Genomic DNA, 15,016 nt, shown 5'->3' with positions numbered 1-15,016 from the left:
ATAAAATAAATTTTATGTATTCATTACCCTAGTGTATGCTACAACAAAATTAGGAGGTAGAGATTATTATTCTTTTTTTTTTTTTTTTTTTTTTTGAGGTGGAGTCTTGCTCTGTCGCCCGGACTGGAGTGCAGTGGCCAGATCTCAGCTCACTGCAAGCTCCGCCTCCCGGGTTTACGCCATTCTCCTGCCTCAGCCTCCCGAGTAGCTGGGACTACAGGCGCCCGCCACCTCGCCCGGCTAGTTTTTTGTATTTTTAGTAGAGACGGGGTTTCACCGTGTAGACCAGGATGGTCTCGATCTCCTGACCTCGTGATCCACCCGTCTCGGCCTCCCAAAGTGCTGGGATTACAGGCTTGAGCCACCGTGCCCGGCCGAGATTATTATTCTTATCTAACAGAATAAAAAATGAAGATGAGAGTGCACATATAAGTGCATCAAGTTATTTTTATTAAGGATAAGACTAGATTTCAAATCAATTTTTGTCTGACTTCCCACTGTACTTTGTTACCTCTCAAGGAAATTCTCTTGGTCACACTCATTGTCAAATCACTACATTTGGTATTTTGCAGAGTTTCCTTTAGGAAGAAGCACTAGAATAGAAAATGTTGGACACATAATTCACACAATTAATTTTAAAAAATATATATAATGCTCTTTAGAAACCTACCCAGCACCATAAAAGACCTTGATGTGTCCTCTTAGGTAGTTTGCCAATTCTAAGCCAAAATTAATTGTACCTTGCATTTACAATAGAGTTACATTTGTCATGGATTTGGATGAAGAAGCTTTTAAAGATATTTTAGTTGTACTTTATTCTCACAAGAAAATTTTTTAAAGTAAGATTTGTCTCTTGTCTTGTTTTAGCCCGGTAAGGACATAGATCAATACTGCTTAGAATTTGTGGGGACAAATATAAACTTCTAAGTCTAAATACAACACTTTTAAGTATATGTATCTATTTCATTTGGATTGCTTCCAAATGAAAGCACTTTGCAGCTTTTATAACACACAAAGCCAAGATGCTACTGGTGGAAAGGTCACTGTCCAAAAAGAATGTTAAGAAACAAGATACGTACTCATTATCGGTTTTAAGGACTTTTAAGAGGAGGGGGTATTCACTCAGGAAGCACAAGGAAAGATAGAATTGGAAGTTTAAGGCACAAATATTGGGAAAGAAACAAACAATTCTATCATTTTGTTGCAATGGTAACAAGATGAGGATAGGGATGGGGTGCTGGGCAAAATAGCAGCTCATTCTATAACAGCAATGGTGCTGATATTGCAGCAGCATTAGCCATAACTTACGCCTTCTTATTTAAAATATACATTTCCTTCCTACTCATTTTTATTTCATTTTGTCTATACAAAGAGATCATTATATATCAATATGGTTTTCCTGTGTATCGATGATCCTCGCCTTAAGAGTATAGAAAGCCACTTGAGAAGTCTTGTGAAAAGTATTGCCTTAATAATTTTAATCAAGATGTTTGTCTGTTCACAGCTGTGACCAAATTAGCCATCTGAATTTACACTATTTAAATGTATGTCATGATCACCAATATGAAGTTGGAAATCACATGGAGAAAAATATTATGATATAATTTTAATTTATATGTCAATTTTGTTAACCTACCTCAATGAAGAAATAATAAAGTAACCACCTATTTTTCTGCAGTGGACATAAGGAATTGTGTGACACCAAATCTCATACACTTAAGGGATTCTTTTACAGTTCTCTGATCAGACTCTTCGAGTTTTTTTTTTTTTTTTTTTTTTTGAGACAGAGTCTCGCTCTGTCGCCCAGGCTGGAGTGCAGTGGCCGGATCTCAGCTCACTGCAAGCTCCGCCTCCCGGGTTTACGCCATTCTCCTGCCTCAGCCTCCCGAGTAGCTGGGACTACAGGCGCCGCCACCTCGCCCGGCTAGTTTTTTTTTGTATTTTTTAGTAGAGACGGGGTCACTGATTAAACTACATCCTGACTGTGTGTCCAAGGTAGCTGTGAGATCTAAAAATTATGTTAAATGGGGAACCTCGAGAGCATTTAGGTTGGATTGTCTAGTGAAGAAAGAAATAAGTGGGATCCTCATAATTAAAGAGACGTCAAAAGTCTGAGGGACCAGACTCATTCTTTATAGTTAACTCCTGGGAGTTTGCCAAAGATTCAAGCTGAGGACGTTATCTGGACGGTAAGTCAGACCAGTCACCAAGCATTAGAGCTGCTCCCTGGTAGGAAGAGTGTTGTTCTGAATAGTGAATTCATTCAGCTTGTGTTCAAGCAAAGGCTGGATGGTCCTACAAGAGAGAAGCCTGCACTCAAAAACCTGTATAACCTCTTCCTTCAAAATGATCCTCTGATTATAAGACAGAGACTAACAATCACATATTATATATATATTTTTTTGTTGCCTAGGTTTATTCACTACCACTTAAATAGACAGGAAAATGTAAACTTCTCAGGATATCAGTCTATCTAGTTCATACAAAATAACAGAAAAATACACTATAATTTTAAGACTATAAATTACTGGTTTATTCCCAATTGTTAGTAATCTGCCTCCATTGACAACTACTCATTTTAGCTCTTAAATACTGCACTATGCTGTATTTGACAATGATTACATATAAATTCTCAGCATCAGGGCACTTTGAGAATCTCTTTAGAAGTATCAAAAACACTTAAACGCTCTGGTGAAATGGAGCGATTTTAATAATTTTTCACCTATCAGTGATTGTTCACAGCTAGAACCAAAGGAATGACTCAAATTTACACAATGAATCTGAAAAGATTCCTACAAAAAAAATTCAAGCAATTTAAACATTTAATTGTTAGAAAATTTTAAAAGGCTAGTTACAGTTGTAGAATATGGCTACATTATTTTGAGTAATTTTGTAATTCAGTCACAAAAGAACTAAAATTTTTGTAGCTCCTAAGGCTAAATTTAAACTTGACATGTCTGACTCCTTTCACTCTAAAATGCAGTAATTAATTTTCCCTGGTGCTACATTGTTACTTCACATGGACTGAAGGTTTAGTTTTTATTAACCGTATAATTTGATTTCTCCCCAGTTGAGTCCATGTTAATCACTTTCCATAAAGAGAGATGTATGAGCCTGTCTAAGATCACTAAAAATAAGAAAAAAGGAAAGAGTAGAAATATTTCATGTTTAGGAAATTTTGAAAGCGCTCCTGTAATTCATAGCAATCACTTTTTTTTAGTCTAAATTATTCAGGTAATCATGTAATTTCTCTGCTCTATTTTACAGTGCAAACCGAGCTAGTAGGACTGGTGGGAAAAGTAAAAGACTATGAGTGAGAAGACTTAAGCTCATGGCCATGGCCATCATTCTCTATATTGCTTTTTCATTCTGTATTACAGAGAAGGTAATGACCATCCCCTTCCAAGTAATTGGGTACCAGAGAAGTAAAAGGGAAATTCTTACCTTTAATATGATGTATTTGACCTTAGTGGTAAAGCTCTGAAGGATCTTAATGAGATTTGTGACCATTTGTAATGACTAGCCATTTTTTTCTGAATAACCCTTCCTTTGACTGAGGACATGAAAAGTGAGTGTGATATGCTTTTGTAGTGTTATTGCTCAGATCTTGTTTCTTAGCCACTCTGCTTTATAACTTGATCACAGTATTCCCCTCACTCCCCAGTCCTGAAGTGTATGGTGCCTGGATGTATTTGCCTGTATATACTTCTAAATACCAACACTGGCTTACCTGCTTTACTTTAAACCTTCTTCTCTCCACTCTACTGAACACCCCAGACATTTCCCATGCAACTGCAGTACCTGTGTAATACCTCTTCCTACACCAACTGTATTCCTGCCTGTAACTTCATGCCATTATGATTTGGCTTCAGATCCTGGGCCTTGTAGTCCTTCGCTACCCAACCACTTTCCATGGACAAGTGCACACCAGCATAGAGCCTAAAATCTAAATATATTCAACAACTATTTACTAGCAAAAGTACCTCTTGGATATGACAAGTATCTAGTAGAGCTTCTCAATTGACATTTATCAAGTTAATAGGATTTATACACTTAAAATAAAAGTACTGTGGTCATGCGAGCTCTGCCTCTTCATAAATTGGCTTAATGTTTCTTTTTGACTAAAATGGGTTTCTGGAAAGCAAATTATTTTTTATAGTGTCTCTACATTGGGAAACGGTTTTGGTGGATATCAGATTTGAACTATAAACAAAGAGTGGCTAAAAGAATTGAATAAAAAATTTGTATTCTAAAATAGTTTTACTTCTCTTAAGGTCAAACACACTTATTTCCTTCCTCAATGTAAGGAGACAACAATATTTCTCCTGTGTGCATTGATAAATTATTCCTCCCCATGGGCCTCCCTCCAATATCTTGATATACTTGTTTTTGGGGGGCCTAATTTTAGATGGGAAATAGTTTGAGTATAAATCTGGGGGCTAGTGGAGTTCAAGAGAAATAATTTCTGAGCCTTCTAAAGGCAACAGCTAAACTGTCTATCATTGGCTCAGGAAAGTACCTAAAATTGCATTGCAAAAGTAAGTTTTTGGTGCAGAAGTACCTGAAAGTGGAAAAAGGACTGTTCTGGTTGACTTCTGATCCCCTCCCCTCTACAGGATAATTGTACCCCTGGGGTTTAATTCTTAGACTAAATAGACGAGGGGAAATGAAAAGGTACTTATTTCCCACTCTTAAGGTTTTTCAGAGATGAGAAAGAATTTCCATTTCATTCCTCCTCAGGGAAAAAGATGGGAGAAACATACCTCCTGCTTTTCTCTTTCCCATCATTTAGCCCCACCAACTCCACAGTGCATGACTGACTTGATGGATAAGTGCAAAAAAGACTGGGCACACCCAGCTCATTCACAGTTTCCCTCTTACTTTTGAGCCAGCTGATCTGTAAAATGCACACACTCCTTGGGGTAGAAACAGACACATACTATATCTTTCTTGTAGTAATATTTGGATGGCTATTTTATAAAGATACATTTATTATTTTATATTCCTATTCCTTACAAAAAGACATACAACTCAACAGAATTTATGCCTGGATGCTAAATAATCCTGACCTGAAGAAGACGTATGGAAACAAGTGGCCCAAGGAAGGAACTGGAGAGAAATCTGTAATATTTCAAGAACCCAGCATATCTATTTCCCACTTTTGAGGAATGCTGAATTTGGGACATGAAATACCTGTTTATTACTAATTAGATTGTGAATGTAAACCTTATACTAGATGGATCAACAGAACCAGTCAGATTTCTCTTTTGCTTTGATTGACAATGGTAAATCCAGATAAAATAAGTTGTATATCACTAAAACATCTACCCCCAAGTGACTTAACATATTCTAAACACATCTCCATTGCTTGGAACCTGGAAGAGTCTATTTCATTAAAGTTAACTAAGATTATAGCTCTTCAACACGATGAAGACAATCATTGTGGAGGATGAAATGATACCTAAGACATGATCATAACCTTCAAAAACTTTACAATCGGATATTTAGTCAAATAACATGAGTAATTACATCTTAAGGTAGAATATATCTACAACCTTAGGAAATATTTTTTAAAAAAACACTTAAAGGTAAGGTCATGTCTGGTTGAGTGACCATGCGAGGCTTAATAGGGGAGTTGATTTGTTAACTAAACCTAAAGGAACAGAAAGATTTAAATAGAAGGAGATGTAAGAAGGAATTGTGGACAAAGGTACAAAAATGAACAAAGGAATACAGAAGGGAAACAGGAAATGGTGAGTAGCTCTGTGTGGCCACAGTGTTTTACATGTATGCGTGTGAAAGTGTGAATGCATGAATATGTGAATGAGTGTGTGAACGTGTGTGTATGTATGTATGTGAATGCAAGTGAAAAATGCATGTGAGTTTGTGTGTGAGTGGCTATGTGAATGTGTGTGAACAGGTGAGTGTATACGAGTGTGTATGTGAGTATGTGAGTGTGTGTGTGAACCTGTGAATGCATGTGAGTGTGACTGAGTGTGTGTATTTACACCTGCTCCCTGGAATGTCACTGTGGGGGTGGTGAGGTCAGTGGGATGTGCAATAGAAAATAGGATTTGTTTTATCTCCTCTTGTAGTAGTTTTAAAAAGGCATTTCTTATAGTTAAACACACACTTATGATTTAATCACACTGTAGTTTAATATATATTTTTTTTGAGACAGCATCTTGCTCTGTCACCCAGGCTGGAGTGCAGTGATGCGATCTCAGTTCATTGCAACCTCCGCCTCCCGTGTTCAAGTGATTCTCATGCCTCAGCTTCCTGAGTAGCTGGGATTACAGTGGTCACCAGCATGCCCAGCTAATTTTTGTATTTTCAGTAGAGACAAGGTTTTGCCATGCTGGCCAGGCTGGTCTCCAACACCTGGCCTCAAGTTATCCACCCACCTTGTGTCCTCCCAAAGTGTTGCGATTACTGGTGTGAGCCACCGTGCTTGGCCTAGTTTAATTTTAAAAAGGAAATTTAAATCATCATTGATGCAGTGGTTATACTTTTCTAATATAAATTTTAAACTCTTCACATAACATGGCAAAAAAGGGACTTCATTCTCCTCTGGAAGGACTCTGGCCTGACTCAACTTTGAATAAAAACATAGGGCTTGATAAGTAAAACTAGGTCGGTTTTTAAGCCTCCACTTACCCCTTCAGGAAGGTGCTTTGGGGCAGAACTCATTTGGTGCACCATAGGGTGTATGTGCTGGCCCTGAATATACCCCTGACACTAACGTCATCTAGCATACTTTTAAAATACTGCATTTCACAGAATAAGAGAGGGCTTTCAGTTGTCTTGATATCTGTAATTCCCTTTTAGACTACTGCTTGCATGTGGGAAGCATTTAATAAAGCATGAGTCATTACACATAATGGATTTCCTGGATGTTTAATGCATCCTTAAATGTGTATTAAATAGATGGATTTACATACTTCTCTATGTGAATGCTGCATTTTTGGCCCATGAATCTGTATTGTATAAAGCTGATAGTAAGAGTTTAAGTATCACAGGACCTGCTCCTTATTAAGATTATATCACATCTCTGTGATTCAGTGACTACATATTTTGTCAGAAGTTTCAGAATTTCATCAACTGAAAGCTGATCTCAACACTCCACAAATGCAGGAAAAAGCTGTTTGAATGGGACTTTTGGAATCTGGCCCCTCACCTTTGATTTTACCCCACTTACTATATTTCCACTAAGTTCAGACCATGTCAATTACTTCCTCCTTAGATACTGATATAAGAAGCAAAGATTCAGGTGTTTTATTTTAAAGTGGTGATACAAGTACCTTAAAACTGGTCATAATTTTTTTTAAAGGAACACAGTATGTTAGAGGAGAAAGAGTAGAAGCTTTGGAATGAGACACACTGTTTCAATCTGGCGTTCAATGATTTCTAACTTTGTGACCTTAGCCCAGTTATTTAACCAGACTGTTCTCTTTAAAATGTGCATAGCACTTTGAAGATTTTCTGTAAGACCAAATAAATAAATAAATAAAGCATCTTCAGCACAAAGTAGGTACTCATGAAAATAACTTATCTCCTCCTTTCATAATAACTTTACACCGTAAAAAGTGAAGTAAGAGAAGCTATTTAAGAGTTTGAAAAATACTCTTGCTGTACCACTGGTTTTTATCCAACCTTATTATTATTATCATACTAATGGCTATATTCCGCCTGCTCTCAGTTTAAGCAACTACCTTTCCCCAGATAAAAATGAAACAAAGGACTATGATTTCCCACACCTGAATCATAAGCTCTCACAGTGTCCTGCCCTGGTCAGTAATGTCACAGCGTAAGTGAAGAGCGGCATCTTCTCTGGGTGCTCGGCTCCCCTGCTGGGACAGTGAGAGACACCTTATTTAATAAACTGACATGTAATCAAGTCTCCCATACCACAGCTGCCTGTGTGGTTTGAAAATAAGATTTTCTTTTTTTAGAGAAAATATGTCCCTGGGAAAAAGGAAATTATACTCAACTATCACTTCACAATTTATGTTCATATTCTTTGATAATTGTAATTTAGTGCTTAAGTGGAATGAAGGAAACTCTAGTGTTAGGAAGACAGGGGGCAAACACAGATCAATATTGAGGAGGATGTTCAAGAAAATGACTTTTTCTTTCCACTTGGTATTTTAGATATATGAATGATGCAGCTTAAATATTTAATTCTCTTAGTATAGAACTATATAAATGCAGGAAAGCTAGATTTGCAAAAGCTAGAAGATTGGAAAGTTGGATAAATTTAGCAACAAAAATGAGCCACTTTAGTCTATTTAAAAGAAACAGTGAGAAAACACAATGATGCATATTATTTTTTATTTAAATAACTTCTAACCATTTGCTCAAGTGATATTTTTCAGATTCAAACTTCTAATTTTAACAGGTACATATTCTAATTCAAGACCAACACAAACCACAAATAGACTTGTGTTAGAGTATTTAATCTTGTTCTTAAACTTCTTGAGAACAACATGTTGCCAGAATTAAGAGTCTTACCCTAAAAAGTGTAATGCTGTTTCCTGCTTTTGGGGAAGGTGCAGAAAATAAATCATATTCTGGTCATAATTTGGAAGGCTTCCTTACATTTATGATTTTGAAAAAATAAAGGTTTATCTATGACATCTTTTGTTAAATTCACATTCTTTCACTTCAAACTGTCCCACCATCTCATGACGGCATAAGAAAACTGGTATTTAAACATTACAACTGAACTCATGCTCCACCCCTTTAATTGGTGTAATCCTTAGGGAGTTAAAGCCACAAAGGTCGTCAGAAGTTGTAATATTGGCTGGTAAATAGTAGAACCAGATGGAGATTCCCAATCTCCCAGATCTTACCCCATCATTCCTTTTTATACTCTTATTCTTCTAGAGTGGACAGATAACGCACCCATATCCTATTGGCCTCACAGAGATCATTATTCAAACAAAATGTCCTCCCTTTTCTCTTCCTTTCTTCAGCATCTGGAATTTGCTGTGTGTAAGCATGCTCACTGATTACTTCTGATCCCTTAGACTGATGTCTTTACTGAACATAAGGGTCCCAGGAAGCTTTTCCTTCTTAAGAGCATGTAAGTGGGCATGGGTTGTTACCTGTCTGGTATCTCCATTTCTTCCTTCTAATAACAGGAATACTACTTTTGTCTTAGGAGCTATCTTTCCACATGATATCCAACTAACCAATCACAGTACATTTTCCCCCTAGACACAGAGATTTGTAAAAGGGAAAAGACCTGTTTCAAGTAGGGCCAATTAAGACCCATTTCCAGGGATTGAAATGAATCTCAAAGGAGAGAGTGTCTGTGTTTTTGAGACTGAATGTACCAAAGACCAGGAAAACCTGCAAAGGTCTACTGCCCTCTCTCCTTCTACATCAGGAGGCATATCTAGGTATGAAAGAGTACCCATAGAAAACAAACCAGAAAGACAAGGAAGAAAAAAAAAACCAAATTCCTGATGGTTGCACATTGTTTATATCCTTGAATTTTGCTGATCCTGAATTTAACACACCTCCTTAGACTTTTCGGAGCATGAAGCAAGCTATGTTCTTAACAAAGCTTGAGTTAGGTTTCTGTCACTTGAATTTAGAGGTTTAATACAATTTCATATTGTGCTTGCATCTTCAAATTTTCTACAGCTAATTGTACTTTTAATTACAAATGGTCATCTTTCCCTACAACTTTAAGATCTGTGGAACTATGCCTTTTCTTTTCTGTTTATTTTTATACTTAACATTTTTAAGTTCAATACTAGGTGTTGTGCCCTAAGAAATTAATTTTAGTTTTCTACTGATAAGCCACACATGCATAGCGAGCTTCCTGCTCTCATAATTTAGTATTCCTTTTCTTTACAAACCAAATGTCCACTCTGGTCTTTCCTCTGCAGCCCCATCATACATGTGATGAATCAAAGAATAGTTCTGAGGTGAATGATATCACTTAAAATATATTTAAGATAAAATGGTCAGAAACTAAAGGGCAATGAGTATTGCCGTAGGTTGAATGATGCCTCACTGACTATCTCCATAATTGAACCCCAGAACCCGGGAATGTGATCTTACTTAGAAAAAAAGGGTCTTTGCAGATGTAATTAAGTTAAGGATCTCACGGTGAGATCGATACAGACAGGAGGCAGGGAAATGCTGGGTAGAAGAGGGCAGTTACCCGGCAAAAACCCCACCCTCAAGCCTGGATACCTGTGGCCCAAAATGAGTACAGGCGTTCCTGTTTTCACACCAAAAAGTTACCTTTTAGTCCGCCACACCCCCTGACCTGTGCCCATATAAACCCCGAACTCCAGGCTCCAGAGCAGACCAGCAGGTAAGGAGATGAGATAAGCAGACGAACAGCAGAGCCATGCGGCAGAGAAAGAGAGAAGAGGAGAAACATCTGAACGCTGATAGAAGTTCAGTTGGGGGTTGTCCGGAGAGGAGTTTGGCTGCTGGATGGCTCAACTCCAGGGGAAGACCATCTTCCCACTCCATCTCCCCTTCCAGCTCCCCATCCACCCTGCTGAGAGCCACCTCTACCACTCAATAATATGTCGCATTCATCCTTTAAGCCCGAATGTGACCCGATTCTTCCCAGACACTGGACAAGAACTTCAGATACAGAAAGCTGTCACGCTGGCCCTCTGCCCTTGCAAAAAGGCGGGGGCCCATTGAGCTAGTTATCACTTAAAGCTGTCTGCTGACAGCAAGGCTAAGAGAGCATTGTAACACCTGGGCTGCAGGCATCCACCCCTAGACACTACCATGGGGATGGAGCCCAAAGCACTTGACCTGGTCTCTGCACCTCCAGCCAGCAGATGAATAGGTAAGCCACGCCCCTGTCTCATATCCTGTGAGGGAACTCTCCTATTGAATTATTCACATAGGGTCTGCGTCCAGTGGTGAGTATTCTTATAAAAACCAGAAGAGAAGACACAGACAAAGAGAAAGCCATGCAAAGATGGAGGCAGAGAGCGGAGCTATGCCAAGACTAAAGGAATGTTTGGAGCCATCAAAGCTAGAAGAAGCAAGGAAGGATTCTTCCCCAAAGTCCTAGAGGGGTCATGCCTCTGCACATATCCGGATTTGAACTTCTCACCTCTAGAATTGTGAGAGAAAAAGTTTATGTCCATTTAAGCCACAAAGTGCATGGTAATTGGTTATAGCAGGCACAGAAAATTAACATAGGCATTATAAAACATAAATGTGAGATTAACTATTCACATTCAGAACCAATGAGTGTATAGATTTTGTCACTGAGATCCCCAGCCTGGGACACAGGTTTGGCCTAACTTGGAGAGAACTGGTTGTATTGCAAGGGGAGGGAAGGACAAGTAGATCCAAAGCAGTGAGGAAAGGAAGTGCCTCCAGCTACAGAGTTGGGAGAGATTTTCAAAGGTAAGAAAAATCTTATTTAGAGATTATTAAATTTGTCAAATTCTCTATTAGGAGAGAAACATTTTCTTCCAATCAAACTGGTAATCTTCCCTTGGAGGCGTTAAAAGGTGCATGGACCCTGTAATTGGACAGGCCTGGGGACAAATGACAGCTTCAGCCCAACTCAGGGATCGCAAACAGTCTCTGACCTAATGAGAGCCACAAGACACTTCTAGCCAGAGCCTGAGAAAGGAACCCTAGCTTTCCTTTTATGGATTTGAATGTGAAGAGAATGTAGGATCTGGAGTTGCTGACTTATTTTCTGACTCTGAAAGAACATCTAGTCTTAGAATGGAGGCAACCTTGAAACCAAGAGAAGGAGAGAAGAAAGACTTTGGATTCAGCTATGCTGTATCTCCTAGACTCTTTAGTTACAACAGTCAATAAATTACATTTTGTCCAAGACAGTGAACCCAAAGTGTGTTGATACACTATGGAAAACACTTAGTATAATTCCAGAAAGACAGTGTATACTTTATAAATATTAGTATCCTATAAAGCTGAAATTCCATCAGTGTATTCCCAAAGAAATTGCCTTAGTAGTTTTTCAACCTTGGATACACGTTAGAATTACCTAAATGGCTTTGCAAAACTTCTGCTGCCCAGTAGTATTCCTTAGCAATTGAGTCAGAATCTCTAGGAATGAGATTCCGGCCTCACTGCATTCTTAAAGCTTCCCAGGGGATTCCAACGTGCAGTCAAAGCTGAGAATCACTGTTTAGGACTAACACACAAACAGAATTTGTAGGGAAGGAGAGAGAAAAAAGCGACTTTTACTTTAATAGCTACCCTAATTATTGCCTATTTATTGTGTCAAGATTTTGAAGTTTACTACTTCTGTGGAGACAGTTTCTAATCTCATTTTTGTTCCCTCTGGCAAATTGTTGCAAGTTTTCTTTAGCAGGAGTTAAGAGAATATCTTTTTAGCCTGGTAGGCTGTGCTCATTTATTTTTATTCTGTGAAACCCCCTCCAAGCTTTTGAGCTTGTTATTTTATTGGGAACTAATAAATGTAACCTGACCATGCACACTGCTAAAAAGCTTAGTGTTCCATATGAGACAGGCCAACAGACAGTGTAATCTTTAAACCCTAACCTTAGCTTATGGAATGTATTAGTTTTACACTAATAGCCAATGTTAAATTGTGTGTAATGGATTTATTGGTCTCATATTCTACAAGCATATAACAATGAAGGCCACTTCTGACAATCTCTAGTAATTCCTTGAACAGTGGGAATCTGAAGCTAGCATGTGGTGGAAGAAAGAGTGTTGTATCTGGAGTCATAAAACGAGTCTTTGCCATTGAATAGCTGTGTTCATCATCTGAGCTTCAGTTTTTCTCATTTGTGAAATGGAGCAAATAATGTTTTGTCTAAAAATCATACACAATACATAAACTATGATTACTTGCATAGATGAGGTTTGTAAACCAAAATAAAAATACAAGTATGTTAGAATTTTTGGAAAAATAAGATTACCCTGCATGTGAATTTTGCCTGCATCATTTGAAGAGTAAAGATGGTGCAATAAACACTAAAGCAATACTTATCTAAAAAGCATGCCTCATGGACCAGAGAAAAATCAGGAAGCTACAGAAATCATCTGGGTCTATGGTATTGTGCACCTGTTTCTGTTCTATGTCAGTTACATCAAAGGGAAAGGACTCTGATATTTATAGGCATCCATAATGAGCCAGGCAGCTTTAAAACATAATTTACTAATTTAACATTATGTATTTGAGTACTGATAGGTACCAGGCACTGTCTTACTTAATCCTCACAACAAGCAGGTGAGGAACCCAGGGCATAAGAATGTTAAGAAACATAAGACTACATTGCAAATAAGTTGCAGAGCTAAAATGTAAAACCAAGTCTAACTCCATAGCCATGTGTTCTTCAATGATGTCACACTGATTCCCAGTTCTAACAGAAAGATAGTTTGTCATCTAAAAGGAAATAGGAGATACTGATAATCATTACATGTTTGTCCTACCAAATTTTTTTTTTACGGCAAGTTGAGAAGGTACAGTTCAAAGATTCCTTGTTCCCCTAACTAAATCATTTGTCATATTTTAGCTTGCTATCTTAGCATTCTACGATGCTGCCATCACCACAGTAGTGGCTTTTCAGAGAACTGGCCTCTGTAGAAGGGCAGGACTTTACAAACATGTAAGTATTCTAGTTTCTGGGCACAAATACTTGTTTTATAACTTTTGTTTTTTCTTCAAGTGAAATGAAATTGCCAGGCCAAAGGACTGAATGCTTTAATATCTATTAAATTTGTTTCAGGGACCATCTGTTAAAATAAAATATTTTATTATTTTATAGTTTTTCAACAAATATATTTGAGACTTAGGAATGAGATATCTCTCAGAATTAGTTAAAACCATTCCTTTACCTACCAGCTCCCAGTAATCCTATTGGCCTCCAAGGATCATAGAAAAATATTTGACAGAAAACTTCCTTTTCCATTTTAACTATCATATTTCCATGACATAGGCTGAAGATCTTTGAATAGCTGTGTTCATCATCTGAGCTTCAGTTTTTCTCATTTTTCCCTCCTGAGCTCATATACCTAATATATCTCTTTGATTCTTAGGTAATGAAACAAATTGAAAATAATTTGGTCTTCATGTTCTAATTACGTAATGTAATTCTCTTCCTTAAATGTGATGATTAATGTGGAAACGTTTCCAGGAACTTTTGGGAGGAGAATAATTTCTTTTTTTCAATTTTGTAGAAACCTTAGATATAGTGTCTTCTTATTTTAAATTCATCCAAAGGAAACTGGTGTCTTATATAAAAAACTCATTTATACAGAAACACCTGGCCCAGAAGATGATTAACATGTTAATAATGTCAAAACAAACTATTGAGAAGAAATGGTTTGTGAATATGACGTATGAACCTCTTTTATCTCTGCCTCCTTCCACATTTAATGGGATACCTTCTTGACATGTCACAATCTCAAAACTATCTTTCCATTAACTATTTTTCCTCTCACACATAAAGGCGTTAAAATAATCTATGAATTTGTTTCTCATTGCCAGTAAGTTTCTCCTGCTAAATATCTTTGTCTTTTAGAACTATAGCATATATTATTGTTCCATTCAAAATTTAGGTCCATCATTAAGAGGATTTTAGATGTAATGGCTCTTTTCATTTGGAGAACAACCTTACAAAGCAAACTATACTAGCAGGAACTTTCAGGTATCTAAATAAGAATGTAAGAAAGGCATTTGTAGAAAAATGCAAAACAGACTTTTTTTTTTTTTTTTTTTTGACACAGTTTCACTCTTGTCACCCAGGATGGAGTATAACGGCACGATCTTGGCTCACTGCAACCTCCACCTCCCCGTTCAAGTGATTCTCCTACCTCAGCCTCCTGAGTAGCTGGGATTATGGACACCCACCACCATGCCCAGCTACTTTCTATATTTTTAGTAGAGACGGGTTTCACCATTTTGGCCAGGCGGGTCTCAAACTCCTGGCTCAGCCTCCCAAAGTGCTAGGATTACAGATATGAGATACCATGCCCAGCCAGAATTTGTTCTTTATTCAAATAATTCAAAATAAGG

The 15,016-nt window shown here is 37.6% G+C and overlaps 1 protein-coding gene across 2 annotated transcripts in view; it reads right to left on the bottom strand.

Annotated features, from left to right (window-relative positions):
• NKAIN2 (sodium/potassium transporting ATPase interacting 2) overlaps positions 1-15,016 on the bottom strand; it is a 1,059,207-nt gene that overhangs the window by 200,277 nt on the left and 843,914 nt on the right. The window lies entirely within an intron of this gene.

Source organism: Trachypithecus francoisi, unplaced genomic scaffold (assembly GCF_009764315.1).
Source record: "Trachypithecus francoisi isolate TF-2019V2 unplaced genomic scaffold, Tfra_2.0 Lachesis_group15, whole genome shotgun sequence".
NCBI lineage: Eukaryota > Metazoa > Chordata > Mammalia > Primates > Cercopithecidae > Trachypithecus > Trachypithecus francoisi.
This window is presented reverse-complemented; position numbering and strand designations above follow the sequence as displayed.